This window comes from Myzus persicae, unplaced genomic scaffold (assembly GCF_001856785.1).
Source record: "Myzus persicae strain clone G006 unplaced genomic scaffold, MPER_G0061.0, whole genome shotgun sequence".
Taxonomy (NCBI): Eukaryota; Metazoa; Arthropoda; class Insecta; order Hemiptera; family Aphididae; genus Myzus; species Myzus persicae.
In genome coordinates, this window is record NW_019104355.1 from 28,972 (window position 1) to 45,925 (window position 16,954).

The window sequence follows — 16,954 nt, forward strand, 5'->3', positions numbered from 1 at the left end:
TGGTAAAGCTCACAAACTTAAATTCGGAGGCCTGATTGTAGAATAAACTTTATTGTATGATTGAGGGTATCATATTACTTTGTGTAATGGTAGATACTACCTAGCTATTATCAACTAATAATAAACTGACAATAGTACAATACCGACGCATCATAAAGAAGAACGGAGAGAATGCAGGGTTTGTAGCATAAATTGTTTCAGATTTATTTAAAATTGTAATTTTAAATATTGATTATTAATATACATAATGACAAAAAGTTTCAAGTCCCTATGAATGAAAAATAAATTACAACTGCAAAATAACTAAAATAGATATATTTTTTTTAAATAACCAATTCTGTCAAAATGTTGTACTTTAAAATTCTTAGAAAAATGTTGCATAGTATGTAGTTTTCATATTCTGTAAAAATATGTATGTGGAACTTTGTATTAAATATTCAAGTCTAAGCTATTAAAATTGAAAATGTTGATGAATTTAGTCTAATCATTTTTAGTTTTAGTTTTAAAAATGTACTTTTTTAATTTTTTACTTTTGACTGCAAAATATCAATTTATCTTTTACTTATATTTTGTTCTACCTGTGTTTCTTTTCTTAGGATTATGAACTTTATATTATAAATTTATAAAGGATAGTATTTTAGTGAAGAACCCAATGATGCCAAGCCATTCGATTTTGTAGTAATTCTTAAATTCTCTTGTAAGTCCATTGATGTATGTTCTATCGAAGTTTAATTATTGTTCATTGATATCTGGATCTTTTGAGTAATTTTGAAATCATAGAGCACGGGCATATAACTAAAAAAAAAGTATATAATTTTGAAACAATTAGTTACAATACTAAAATTATATACTAAGTACCTACTATAATGCACAATACTATTAACTTATATAGTTGTTCTTTTCTTCATATTCCTGGGACAATAAGATAAAATTTAATTATTCTATTTTGCAAACATTTTTATTTTATTTATTTTTTGTAGCTAAACTTATGCTTTGAACTTTAGGCCACATTGTCACCACTAACTTAGAAAAAAGTGAAAATAACAACTCGAATTATAATTTTGACAGAAATGACTTGAATTATGGATTGTTTAAACTTTAAAATAAATACTTAAATAGTTTTTAATTTAATCTCGGAGAACATACTTAACATTATTATGTAAATTGTTATAAAAGTTTAAGGTAAATTTGTTTAGTTCATCAAGTGTTACCTGAAAACAGAAATGTGATTATACATGTAGATCTTTTAACTTTGATTCTTATATGCTAATTTGGAATTTTTAATGTAAATAAGCGTTAAGAGCTTTTTAAGTTTATATTCAAACCAAATTTTACATCTATTGTGCGTTTATTTCATGTACTGGCACATTTGTTTACTGTACATCCATTTTTAAGAAGTTAATTTTTATTTTTACAAACAATATAATATGTAAGTCTATCACAATGACCATATAGATCATTGGCTAAGGGTTATGTTAAATAGTAACAACAAAAAGCAGGTAAGTGGGTATCGCTCTGCTGTACATAATGTGTCTAAAAGAGTCACTGTGATGGATCATGGACGTGTTAAATTTGAATAATCATTGTATACGAAAAACGAAACTGAGCAAAGGTCTGTCAGCCTATTATAATTACTTAGTGTACATTTTGTGATATTATTGTGATTAAAATAATTTATTTTACTATGAGGCATTCATATTTAAAACTATAGCAGATTAAATTAATATTTGTCAAAAAAATTGAATTTGAAAATTCAGTGTGTGTACAACATGGATACTGTGCACAATAATGTCAAGCACCCTCAAATAATATTTTTAAATTACAACGAAATAACTAAAACCGTTATCCTTAGCTTAAGTATGTAATTTCGTCCAAATTTAAACTTTCAATAAATATAAAATACATTTTTTTCTTTGAAATCCCGCTCTTTAAGTTATTCGAAGTATTTTTAACTAAAGGATTTTTTGAGTTTTATTAATTTAGTTCATTATTTAGATATTATATCAATGTTTCTAGTTATCTGTAATCTAGTTGTAACTTAGAAGTTATAAGTTCGGAAATCTTTTCAATATAGTTTTCTATTTATTAAAAAATAACAAAAAAGTCAAGCAGTCATTCAAATTATTTTAGTGCCTATATAATAACTTAACCCAAATATCAAGTACCCAACCTATATAGTATGTATATTAATTATGTTAATAAATGTTTTGTTGTTCAAATCAATAATGTTATCTGCTAATATTCAACTTTAGTAGAAGTAGAAGTATAGGTAGTAGGTACTAGGTACGTTACCATACATTCCCTATAGATGTGCGTAAAGAATTATATTTTATAATATGTACATTTTCTATATCGTTATAAAAGAGTCAACATTGATTTATAAAAAGGAATTTTAATTTTCAATTACTGCAGCAGGCATACCTGCCATATTATTACAGACAGGCATAATATTATTTCCCATGCGTGTGTATAACGTAATATGATTTTCTACGAACGGTTCATGGATTAATACGGTTTAATGACTGAAAAGAACCAAGTAGAACGCGGTGGCACACACTCTGGTGAGTGGGGTGGATGACAAATTATCGAACCTTACCGACAAGTTTTTATTTTTATAAGCTCTAAACGCCTTCACACACACATATATATACCTCGAACTCAAATACACACACCACAAACACGGACAGTCACCGTGAGCGTTTTCGGTAAAACTCTTTTAAGACCCGCAATCAAGCGAATCGCCTGCTGTAATTATACATAGGTATAGTTACTAATGCGAGGACGTCAGAACTAGAATCGGTAACATAAAAAAAAAAAAAAAATTAAAAACCGATTAAATCCTGTTGTTGTAGTTGTACCTGAAAAGTCTATTATTTGCCATCAGCTGCCTTAGCAAACCTGCAGTAGAGTGTGCTATGATGGCAGCTGCAGGTGCGTCTCGAATTATTATACCACTGCGAAGGCGGCTACGGTTTAAAAACCCCTAATGGGCCTAATATAGTGACTGTACCTACTCAAAGTACATTATAATATTATGTATAGGTCCGTTCCAACGTTTCCTGAATTTAATACATGTTTCGAATTTTCCTGGCTTTTTGATGACGGCTGCACCATACCGAATCGAACGAAATTTTAACAACAATATACGTCTTAGGTTGCACGGGTGACGTGTCTGTTGAGTTTATACTATATTTTTTCTATGCATTTCTACATCTGTTCCTATTATCAAAACTGGGGAAGTTAATGGAAATAATTAACTCAAGTTAAGTTAAGTAATCGAACACAATATCGTTAGGTTTGAACTTTAGAAGTTAATAGTCAAGAAATAATAAAGTTAGTTCGCCAAGTTTAAACTTAGCATGTGAAAATTTTTAAAATTTAATTTGGTTAAAAAATAGTTAGTCTAATATTTTAATTACTACGTGGATCACATACACAGTTTTTCGTGCTTATCTATTTGTTATATTATTTTATCAAGAAACATATCAACAGAAATTATTAAAGTGTTATTTGAACTTGATGGATTATTTTCAAATCAAATTGAAAAATCTAAACACATTTCAAGAGTCAATTAAACCAGTTCTAACTCTTAAGTTAATTAGAAAATTAGCTAAGTTAAAAAGTAAAAAAAAAAAAACTTTAGTTAGTGCCCCCCTCCCCTATTATATCATAACAATATAAAATTGTAGTAATAATAGTATGCTCTTACACGAAATCTGGTGTATACACTATTTCTAAATTTATTATAATACTCGGTAAGACAACGCACTGTCTACACGGGCATTATCGCGACGGCGGCAAGGTTTAGCGCACAGCCGTTGAAAATGTATATACATTTTATATTATTATGTGTTATTCAGTGCGCTCACATAATAGTCTACAGTGCACTGCAGCCGCTCAAGTATTAATATAATATCGTATGCATACATGGTATATTATACACGGTATACGCGCGGTATATACGGTCGTTGGCGGATGTGTGTAAGAGCCCAGAGACTCTTTGTGTGTATACAACATACACCGTCTTCACACGTATATTAACGGTGACGGTTCGTGTGAGTGTGTGTGTGGCGGTGTATATAATGTATACGCAGCCTGTGTGCGCGTGCAGAGTAGATACATCTATATAGTACGCGTTACCGCGGTGCAGGTATACAGGGTGATTCTTGTGTCCAACGACTCTGTCGTTATTTCGAAAACAATTGACGTCATTTTTTGATACTTAGTCGTTACTTTTTGGACCATTTTCAATTTAATATATTCCGATGCACACCTATACCTGCCTACCATCATTGATTCGGAGTATTTTCGAATTTTATTTATATATGATAATATAATAAAGGTGATATTAATAAATTGATATATTATATTATTTATGTTATATATACAATCGAACTTTGGAGAGTAATAGGTATAAGTTGTAACAACTGTAAATACTTACACATAACTCATCATAAATACTACTCGTCCGTCTATAAGATTTTTGACTTTTATGTATCGAAGTAGGTCCTCTGAAAAATATGCTTTGGAATAAGAAATTTAAGCGCATAGGCGTTATTCTAACATTCAAATAAGATTAAAAAACTTAAAAATGATAAAACAATATTTACAGTATAATATGTTTGAATAAATGTTGTTTCTTAAAGACTTCAAAATTACATTAAAAATATATTTTCAAAAACGTCGAGAGGATGCCGCATGCGTCTTACAATAACGTATAACATAGCGAAATTGAACATTTTGATATATTTCATTTAACTGAGTTATGTTTAATTTTAGAGTGAATTAAACCTATTACCAATTTTAGAAGTAAGAATGTTATCTGGTTAATGACATGGGCTTTTTTATATTTTAATTTTTATGCAAGTTATGAGCATTTTAAAACTACAAAGGTATGGCGTCCTTTTAATAATTCTTGAAATAATGAGAATGAGTATTTTTCAATAAAACAATCTCCCAGTTTACAGGATGGTCCGGAAACTCTAGTCCGGTCTCGAACTAAAGATCAAGAAATGATCGGAAAAATCGTTACATCCGTGGGTTTGTTTAGCTCGTCCAAGACTATATGTCTGTATGCATCAACACTGTACATTACAGGTTCTGCTATATACGACTAAAATATTAAAATAGATTAATATATAATATAATACGAACTTCAGGAAGTTTTGGTTGGGACTTACATATTTACATCGGACACACTGTATATTCGCGACGTGACTCTGCATATTACGTTATTAAATGAACATTGAACAAAGTGGATTTTTATTTCTAATCTCAGACACTCATTATGTCAGTCAACTTTTGTATTTTTTAAAACATTGTTTTTTTTGTATTTTGAAGTACCAATATTTATAAAATTTAATATACATTATACCTGTTAATAGTTAGATTTAAAAATGTATAGGATTATAATATTTTTACAGTTAGTGAATTTTTGTTTAGCTTTTTTTTTAACCATCTATTTAATTTGTATTAAACTTCTAATTTGTAGGATTATTATATTTTTACTAACCGAAAAATATCAAAATGATTACAATCTTAATTTATTTTTGTGATTCTCAAGGTATATGACTTAATTTATTTTTATGCTAAGTGACTTAAGTATGGATTTTATTATCTTTAATTTCATATTCTGAGGAGGAATACTATTCTTAGACATTTCGACGTGTGATTGGATGTTGGATGTTTTAAAATTGACGTTTTAGAATATGAAAGTAACAAACCGGACGGAATACGGAAATTCGTTAGGCACTCGTCTTGCTTTACACATAGTGCGTGTTGCTCCACGCCTGCACTATAGCGATTTTAAGTTTTGCAAGAATGATAAATACATCATAGCATTTGAAACTGATTGAGACAATCACGCTTGCTTGTATTTATTCATTTCATTTATCCCACTAATTTTCCTTACGCTAAGTAAAATTGCAATAAAATCCCCCCAAAAATACAAATCTCTTATTTAAAAGGCACCAAGTAGTATATATGAACTTAAATGATTGATAAATTTGAATGATTGCTTTTTTAAAAAGCGTTCGCTAATAATTGAAACTGTTAGATCTTTGTAGAAATTAAAACAAAATACTGTGGCATAACGAGTATTGGTGAGCTGACAGCATTGTATGTTTTGTGCTGTGACCACGACATTAAGTTGTTTTTTTCGAAGTATTAATCGATCTAAAAATATGCCAAGTCAAACGGCGACTGATGGTCAATGGCAGGATTAGACTTTTGTGGCCACAGCCCCCTCAAATAATTATATCCAAGCTGGCAAGTCGATAAAAAAATGTCACGTTTGACACGAATATTAATATTTTATATCTTTAGAACGATTTATTATTATTTATAAATTATATTACATGATTTATGTCAATATAAGTTTAATATTAATCCTTACTCGTCTCATCCCGGGAATAAAACCATAGTTATTACCTGATGAAAAGCGTCCCGAGAATACAGTCATTCAAAGCATCTACCTATATCACAGTAAAAAAGGACGGGGTTAGAAAATGTGGAGAATTTTATCTTGTTTTCCGAATTCAGCCCGATTAAAAATAATAAGTAAAACTTAATGATCAATAAAAATTAACAAGTTAATACTTTTGATATTACGTAATTAGTAGGTATAGGTACCTACCTAATAACGACTAGGACAATTATTATTGAAAACAAACCCTAAAAATTAGACTAAATCGTCTACTGCAGGCACTTGAGGTATATCATGACAGTTGTATGCGGCGAGTTAAACGCGAATCGTCCTGTATAATGTACCTGGTATCGTACACTGGCCGTGGTGTGTGCGTGCGTGCGTGCGAGCTTCGAAAAAAGAAAGAAGACATGAATGGCGGCGGCGGCGGCGGCGGCGGCGGAGATGAGGTCGCCGAAGAATGCCTGTGTGCTGCCCGGCGCGGATGATGGCTCTCGCCCATGGTCGCCCTCTCGCACAGCGCTCACGCCGAATATTTACGGCCGCCGCAATCCGTCCACGGACGTTACAATAATGTTACATTATCATTTATTATATTATTATATCGTTTGTGACGTGAGCGCATCGTCGCCGTCGGTCGTCGTGCAGCGCATCCGACTACTCGACGAGCGCCCGACGAGACTGACTGACGGAAATCGTATATGCCTACGCGGGTACGTGTCCCGCGACCGTGCAACGAGTACACGTCTCGCGGTCGGCGTCATTTCGACCGTCTCGTAGTACCTATTTTAATATCATTATTATGCCTACCTGTTTATGTTATTCTATCCATTCCCATTTTTGCCGGTCGCATATTAATTATTATGCTATTATCGTCGCGATATATATAGTGGAATTTAGAATTTTCTCGCGGCTATAATATTGGCAATAGCTAAAATATTGACCGAAATATGTTTTCCCCCTATAGACCTTATACTCTGAGTGTAACATTATTCTATGGTTTTCCTTCTAAAGGTATATTATCTCCTTAGTTTATCTTATACTTGACGTTGTGCTCGGGAAACTGTTACATTTTTACAATTCGAAATTCTAATAACTACTGTAGAATTCATTCTAATGTAATTAATATCATTAAATGCATTGAATTAAAATAACAGTCATTACAGTGGTTAAAAACCTTCATAACTCTTTGTTTTTTTTTAAATTGTTTGTGGATGTGTGTTGTTGAGCGTATTGTACTTATCTACGGAGATAAACGTAACAATGTGCCAATGTGGTATTACTATACTACACTTGTGTAGTTTATTATTGTAATGAAGTGTTTTATGTTATACGCTTAAGTAGATAAATTAAATATAAATAAATAAATTCTAAATTTCTAAATAAAAACGTTTATTAGATTCTATAAAACACAACATTATTATTAAGTATATAAAAGTACTTATAATTATTTATCTTCGTAAAGTGCGAAAACAGTCGATACATTCGATGTAACTATGTAAGAGACTAAGTTATGGGAAAAAATATATTATAAAATGGGTTGAATATTTAACTTTAATACTAAACTTACAAGACAAGATACTATGAATATTTATCTATTAAAAATCTTGCCTAAATTTAGAAGAATTATTACCACTTAAAGCCCAAGTGCATTATTATAATAAAATAAAATTTCATAATTTAGACTTTTAGAGGAAAACATTACTCATATAGAAAAAGAAACAAATCTAAATAAGTACCCGAAATATAAATAAAAACCAATCTTGCAATGATTTTGTAGGTACATACCAATATACATTGCAGTATCTAGGATTGTAGATGACGCTTGATCTCCTCATCCCCAGATAGGAAGTACCTACAATTTTGAACATTTCGTGCAGCATAATGGGATTATTTGGAATGAATAGACTATTAAGGGGAACTGAAAACTATCACAGAAACTGTGTCACATTTTTTTATATATCAGTCTGTCAAAATATAATTATTATATTTTTGTTACTATGAAAATATTATATTCCGGCAGCATTCATTCAATTATATGAATTCGTTATACTAAAAAAAATTTATTTTCAATGTTCGTAATGTAACGAGGATTTATTGTGTCATAAATCATCGCAAGCCGCTGCTTTCCTACAGTTATTGTATTATAGCATTATCTACATTTTTTTAGTTAATAACTTCCGAGCCCTACGGATATAATATAATTAAATTCCAAATTAATTGCCGACTATGTTATAGATTATAATATTATATCGAGGGTTTGACTGGACCGACATTTTAAAACGATGTCGTACCTGCATGTTTAGTCTTCGTCTCACTTACGCATAACATACCAACATGCACGTTCAAAAGTTAGTTGTGTTAAGTTTCAGTTTGTGTGGAGTGAGTTGACTTATCGACGAACTTAAAGGTAAAACATTCTCTCTTAAGTATTTTACGATATTTTACTTTTAAATATGAATATATTTTACATATTCATGACTTACTTCAAAATTAAAGTGTCATAAAAAGCCAATGAGATAACACAGACAATGTCCTTACCTCTATAAGTTTGATAATAGGTCGATTTACTGTAATTTTTATGCTAACAACATACAATTGAAACGGTTCAAAGTAAATTTTGGTATGTTATGATAATTTTAGAACTTTATAAGATATCACATGCGGTTACGACGGTATCTCGCAGCATGAGATGGTGTCGGGAGACATACGGATGTGTTGCATTGAATCTAGTTATATCCAGTTTATCTATATTATGCAGACGCGTGACGGCTGACTTTGTTTGATGTCGTATTCATGAACATATATGATTATACTATTTAGGCATACTATCCCGTAAATACCCAGTCGATAAAGGCCTGTCATCTGCCAAGACCCGTGAGAATAAAATATTGAATTAATAACGAGTAAGTCGTAAAAATAATGTTAGGTATAGCCGCGTACACATAGGTATTAACTTTTAGAGTAATCCGCTGTATAGTAATGTAGTTATGACTCATATAACTAATGAGTTACGACAGTAGGTATATAATATGACAATACTGAGAGTATGCACATCGTATGTATAATATAATATATATTAACTAAATATATTTGTTATATTGGATGATAGCGTTTTCTTCTTCGTACATTGGGTATACTTTGATTCAGTCTTCGAGTACATTATAATATGCAGAATGTATATTATATACTTCGATATACAGATGATTCTAAAGCTTAACGATTATATGATAGTATAGAATAAATAAAAGTTCATATCAATAATATATACATATTATATTTTATATTATAATAGGGATACCTACTCGTTATGGTGGTACGTTTAAAAAGTGTTTTTCTTTTTACAAGTCAAACTTCCGTTATTTTGTATTATTATTTCATACAATATTATTATATTTATTGGTATATATGACACGATTAACACCGCCACCGACCTCGACTATGTGATAAACCAGATTTTAATATATTAGCTGCGGGTAAAATGCCTAAGTAACTATATAATATTATATACAGTACAGACTACAGAGCATAGAGCATATAAGACGACTAGTTGAATGCCGAATAGCTGTACATTTTAAATTTTAATGAAATGCATTTAAAAATCGATGCAAATATCATAAGATAAAAAAAAATGGAGGATGTCGCTCTGGTATATTGTTGGTTTGAGGTGTACCTCATTGAGTTGATTACAATAATGGTGTTTAATTTGGATTCGATGGTTAATAATATAAAGCATCAAAAAAACAATTCTGAGTAGATATACGTATAGTGTCAACCATTATTTTCTATAATTTTATTTCCAATACTATGAGTAATTTTTTTTTTCCATTAATAATAGTATGGTATGTTGAACTATTTTCGTGTGAATAGATTACATAAAGTTTAAAATTAGTCAAATATTTTGAAAATGTCATCGAGAATAGGTAGAAATATTAATTTACAAAACAATTTAAGTGTAATTTACAACATAGTATCTAAAACCATCGGAGGAAAAATCGATTTTTTCGTTAAAATATTATTACATTTCGTCCAAGTTCTTAAATCATCTCAGGACCAGAATACTGGATAATAATTTAATAGTAAATTATACTTACCAACAGTAGTTATGGTTGCATAATATAATTAAGAGGACCTGCATGCAGAAGTTTTGAGAAAAATAGAATAGTAGCTCCCTTTATGCCATTTATATGCAAATATAATTAACAGTATTTTGATGGTTTGTCAGTATGTGACAACTAAATTATATTTAGTTTATTTGTAATCGGTTCACATTCCATATGTGCAGGGATGGATATCATAATATTATGTTGTGTGGTCACTGTTTCCAAGCCACTCAAAACGACGTAAAATAATGAATTTGCCTGAACAATAATTGTTGTAAGACTTTGGTTAGACACATGATCATTTTGTAAACGGATTTTGATTCAGTTGGTTCAAGTTTACTATGTTTGAAATGGGTGGCTTTCAGTATTACAAAAACTGTTTATTTCATATATTATATTATAAAACAAATTTTAGAAATACCATTCTTACTATTGTAATTACTTATTAGATGAAGAAACAAATATTGAAATAATATTAAAAGGGGCTTATTCCAACATTATAGTTATCCAAGGAAGAATTAATTTTTGTATGAATACGTTTTCCGTAACTAAAGGCTTGACTGGTCTGAGTACTATTTTTAAAGGTTTTATACTTTTATCGATATGAAACACGCTTTTGTTCTAGAACTTTATTTTTATTTCAGTAGGTACTTACCTATATTATATTTTTTAATTAATACCTAGTTTACTTAACTATTTGAGGACTATTGTTCATGTATTTTTTTTTAGTTTGCTCGTATAGTCGTGTTGATGGTGAATGTTGAACTATTTCCACTGTTTGGAATTTTAATAATATACAAGATGATTTACGTGATCTCTACTGTTCTCCCCGTTAATAATGCATTTTTGAATTTTGAAATTGAATAGTATACTTGACCATATTTTAGTTTTTGGATTATTATACCATTTAAGAAGTGTTCTGTGTTGCTACAATTTTTTTTTCAAATTTAAACCTTCCGAGGTTGTTTGTAATTGTATATTTTTAATGAGATGATTTTTTTCCGAAAATTGTATGCCGTTTCTAAATACAAATTCAAACGAGTTAGTTTGTGCTGAGTCATTAAAATTTATAAATTAATAAGATCTTAATTAAGAATTAATAATAGTCTTTAAAAAGGGTATTACAAAAATGTAAAATCAATTTAATACAAAATCTAATAACTACTTATAGAAATGATAAAATATTGATAAATTAATATAAATCAAGTATATAATTTTCAAATCATCAAATCAAACGTATTATCGTACACCTATTCTCCTTAGTACCCAAAACTAAAAGATTCAAAAACTACTCATTTAAATTTTGATTTAAACATAGGTAACAATTTTCAAAAGAGTTACCTGCTTAACAGTTTATAATAATAAAGGGAGGTTTTCATTTGAAAGAAAGAAGTTGGTATCGTCACAGTACCTATTCTCCTTAAGCGATATGAAAAATCTAAATAATAGAAAAGATACTTTAAAATATAATTAGGTATACATTACATACAATTAAAAAGAAAAAATAGGGGTGAGCTTGCTTGAAAAATGCACTATAGCAGAGGTATTCAAACTGTGCGTCGCGGCTTCCAGGGGTGTCAAGTGAGTTGTCGAAGGGAGCCGAGTAGAAAAATTGAAAACCAATAAATATTTTTACGAAAAACGTTTGCTATTATCATTGTGGCACACCGGTTGGGAAACGTTGAATTGTCTACAACGATCACTCGCCAAATTAGCTTTATTTTTTTTTATGTATGTATAATATGGTAAATAAATAATAAGTAGCAGTCAACATTTTGTGAAGACTTAAAAGAGCCGTGGGATGAAAAAGTTTGAATACCTGTGCACTATAGAATATTTTAGACAGGGCAGAAAACTGTCGAGAGTGTGTATAGCCATATAGGTATATTTCATGTTGGTAAATTATACATAATATATTGATGTGAACTCCTGTAATTCATATATATGGCATAGTAGGTAACTGAAAAAATGTCAAGCGATACGTATTATAATTTAGTATAGAAGGTATAACTAATAAGCCACGGTATTATTGATATGCCTGCAGCTGATAACAAAGAAAAATGAATAAAACATAATAAATTGAATTATTGAGAATTGTCGCTCCACCGTCGAGGGCCAAAACAATAGATCACTGCACAGGTCAACCGTGTAACTACTACTCAGGTATATACTATAACTAGTTAACAATTTTTATTGCGCAAATGCAAATGTACCTGTACATAATATTATACCTCGTGGCTTGTGTAGGTACATACAACAAAAATATAACGCCTCTGACAGCTGTACTTTATAGAAACGACGACGTTTTCAGAGTGAATTTCACTTTATTTGAATAAGTTAATAATATACATTATGTGCCTATGCATATTATAATGTGTACACTGCGGCGAAGCAATGCCACAGATTCCATTTTCTAGGTAGGTATCTGTACGCGTTGTTTACATCGTTTTCCGTTCAAATAGTTTTTACGACTAAATCGACTTTCGGAACAATATAATATTATCGTAAGTACTTACTTAAACTATATATTGAATAGTAAACACCGATCATTAAATGAGATTTTTTGAAAAACTGCGATGTTTTTATATAATATATAATAAAATAATGGGCTGAGCGTCGGATATTAAACTATGCAGGACTATTTATCTCGTGAAGTTTTAAATAACCATAATTATACACAATATTTAAATTGGTACTATCGTCTTCTCGTTTTAGTCTTTGTGAATGGTTATACTTATTAATTATTAGTTTATTAGTTATTACGTTTAACGTTATATAGATACATACGGTAGTTCTTAGGTAAAAACTATTTTTATCGAAAAACATTAGAAGTTATTCCTTCTTTACATAATTTGAAGTCATTACAAAACCACATTTTTGAAAACAAATCATATTTATTCATCGTTATTATTGTTAAGTTTTTTATTTTTTTGTATGATGCCTAGCATAAATTCTGGATTTCCTGTTCTAAAGTAGAATATTTTTCTGATAATAGTTATGTATAAAAATCGAATTTCGAACAAGAAGTTAATTATATAGTTAATTATCGTGAGCTCGGATTAAAATACAAAAAATGCCTTAAAAAACAAAATTATAGAAAACTAACTTTTTGTATTATGCTTCATTAGTATCCATTTAATTTCAAGTCCCATTATAAAAACATAATTTTGATCTTTCCCCTATAAATGCCTTTTTATATTTTGGTAGTTTATGTTAAACAACTAATAATTAAGTTCCTAGACTTGTATTTTACCGTATACTGAATCAATAAGAGTTTGCGAAGACGACACATTAACGATAATAGTATAAGTTTATATTAATATATTAGAAAGCACCCACATTTGTCATTATTGCATCGATAACTTCGGTGAATGATGAATATAAGTGTAATTTTTGATGTACAAGAATATTGTCTTAGTTATTAGTCCAAACGTCTACGTTTTTCCAAAGACAGTTTGTCAAAATTCGTAAATTTTTTTTAACGTTTGATTATTAATAGTGGACACATATAATCATTTTTGTATTGCTTTATTTCACATATAAATTGTAAATTAGATAATGTGGAGTCAACATTTTTCAGAGTACCACTTATAACTCCACTTGGCACTCCGATTATCTAACCTTTAAAATTTAAATACATACTTGGTATAAAATAAAAGTGTTCAGTTTTAACTAATAATCTACGAAGAATTTGAAGAATTTGAAATTTGATTCTTGTATAGGTGCCTATAAAGTTCTTAAAATATAAAAATGTATACAAATATTCTGCTTAGAAATTTGAAACTAAAAAACGTATGTTGTATTTCACAAAAGTAAAAAGATAGACAAGTTGGCGCCACTCCACTGTATAGTAGGTGTGAGTCGCTGTAGTAATAGATGTGTTCAATTTTAATTTAATGATACATTATTACATACAAAAATTTATTCTGACCAGTCTTTCTATAAATACCCAATCAAATGTTGTCGAATTTGGACTTGATATATAATTAGGTTCTTATATTTATTTGTTATGTATATTATTCTGGTTTCAATATGAACTACTTATGAGAAACCTCGTATTAAAATGTCAAGCTATAAAAATTGAAAATCTTAAACTACATAAATAATTTGATATGACCAATTTTGTCAACATTTGTAACAAAAAATGTAACTGTGTTTCGTTAATTATTTTGTATTGCTATGCATGAACAGCTTGTATGGAACTTGGTATAAATTATTCAAAGTTTTTACCTAAAATCAAAGATTTTACCATACTTAAATCGAAAATGGCTAAAAATTCCAAATCTAAAATATCAAAAAATATTTTGAAAACTATGTCACAAACATTGTCGATAGAAGTACCCATGAATATTTATTGAAAATTTGCGAAGTTCTACAGTTCACTTAAAATGTCGACGAAAAATAAATCAATTTCACCAAAATATGGTAACGCGCTATTTCCTAATTTTTTGATGTTTTTTTTTCTGCATTTTTTGAAAAGTACTAATCGTATAATAAAATAGTAATCACATATCGAAATTTTGGTGAGGAAGAATACAAACATTTAGACGAACGTATTAATTTATTTTCGCTTCACTAAAAGTATTCCTATACTGTTTGTGTAAACACAATTAACATTATAATACATTCCGAACGCCATTTTCGTTATTGTATTTGGTGAATAGGGTGCGGCTGCTATGTGATGCTGTGGTGCTTATGTATTGTGCGCAAGTCGTTTGGGATGGACCGATCTCATCGGAACTTCGTTCCCTGCCTCTTTTATAAAAGGGGGTGTGCGACGCGTTTGCCAATTCGTCGTTCGCGACCTCCATTTTTCACTGACATTCTTTTGTCATACATAATACACAGGATGATTCGCGAAGCATATGTTTACCTCCTTTTTCAATAATACTATTATTCAAAATCTGGTTTTTGGATTTCGTATTATTCTAAAAAACCATATATTATTCAAATCCTTGAAATTTTTTGTACTACGTAAGGAGTGTCCTCTGGAGATACAAACTTCTGTTTTTCAAATGACAACTCCTTTTGTTTACTGTAAATTATTTAATGGATCATTTTCCAGAAAAAAGTTGACTATCAGAATCGAAATTCGAATGAGTAGTATTTGAGTTATTACATTTTGTGTAAAAAGGATAATAGGTTAGGTTTGGAAAATAAGATGGGGGTTATGGTGATTTGAACATTTTATTAATTAATATTAATCATTCAATTTAATAACTTCATATTTTATTAACTGTAAAAATGGTCCTAGTAGAATAAATCAATAAATACTCGACTTATAAATATCTAATTTTCTATTTGTGTAAAGCTATTTTTAAGGAATATTATCTATTCAAGTATTAGCGATTTTATTAATTTACTTAACATTTAACAACTAACCAACACTACATATTATATAAACACCAAATTTATTTATTTTACTTTATTTTACTTTCCATCGCATATATTTTCATATTATATTATATATTTTGTATATTTACCTTGAATTCATTTACAGTAAACATCACGTGTATGACGCAGGTCCTAAATAGCAAATACTGATACTAAATTCAACATATTTATTTCAGAATTCTATTTGAACATTTTTTATTCAAGTTTTTATATTAAGATTCAAGCATAACATATTTGGGATACATATTGAACGCATAAATAATATTATGGTAGGTACACACTATACATTTGAATTTAAAAGGGTAAGTCCATAATTCGTCTTAAATACACCAAGCATATATATTTACCAAGCATGATCACCCCCAACTTTTCCTTTAATAAAGAAATTATTCATATTCTGGTTTATGGAATTTTTAAATATACTCAACGCCTTTTTTTAAAATTCATGAATTTTTTTTCGTGCTATTTGAGGAATGTTGTGTGGCGAAACAAACTTCTGTTTTTCAAATGAGAACCTCCTTTTTTTACTGTAAATTATTTAGTGGATTCTTTTTTTGGAAAATGTTTATGTACCTAAATCAAATTTCGAATGAATAGTTTTTTTGTTATAAAAATGTTTGTATTAAGGGTAATATAGTTCATCAAAACATTTTTACAAAAATATAAATTAGATTTAAAATTGGATCTAGGCCTTTTTTTTGTAATATTAGTAGATTAATATTAATGACTAAAATTATCATCATAGTCCTCATATCTTATAAATCCATTACTTATTACTATGGACCTTTTATCCTTAGAACGAACAAGTTAAATAAGTTAACTAAGTTAAATACCACAAAAACTGTTAGTACGAGTTTTAATACTCTGATTAGTCAAAATTTTCAAAAAAATTATCCACTGTATAGTGTATACTTTTCAGTTAAAAGGTGTGTTTTCATTTTAAAAATAGGAGTTTGTGTCCACAAGACACCCCTTGAGTAGTATAAAAAACTCAAGAATTTGAAAAACGGGGTGAGCATACTTTGCCAATCAC

The 16,954-nt window shown here is 29.4% G+C and overlaps 2 long non-coding RNA genes across 2 annotated transcripts in view; one reads left to right on the top strand and one right to left on the bottom strand.

Annotated features, from left to right (window-relative positions):
• Positions 1 to 16,954, top strand: part of LOC111041456 — an 82,335-nt gene that overhangs the window by 4,176 nt on the left and 61,205 nt on the right. The window lies entirely within an intron of this gene.
• Positions 538 to 8,606, bottom strand: LOC111041457. The gene is made up of 3 exons (XR_002605329.1): positions 6,769 to 8,606; positions 859 to 912; positions 538 to 795 (listed from the first exon to the last, which is right to left on the bottom strand). It is a non-coding gene; the product is annotated as an uncharacterized LOC111041457 (long non-coding RNA).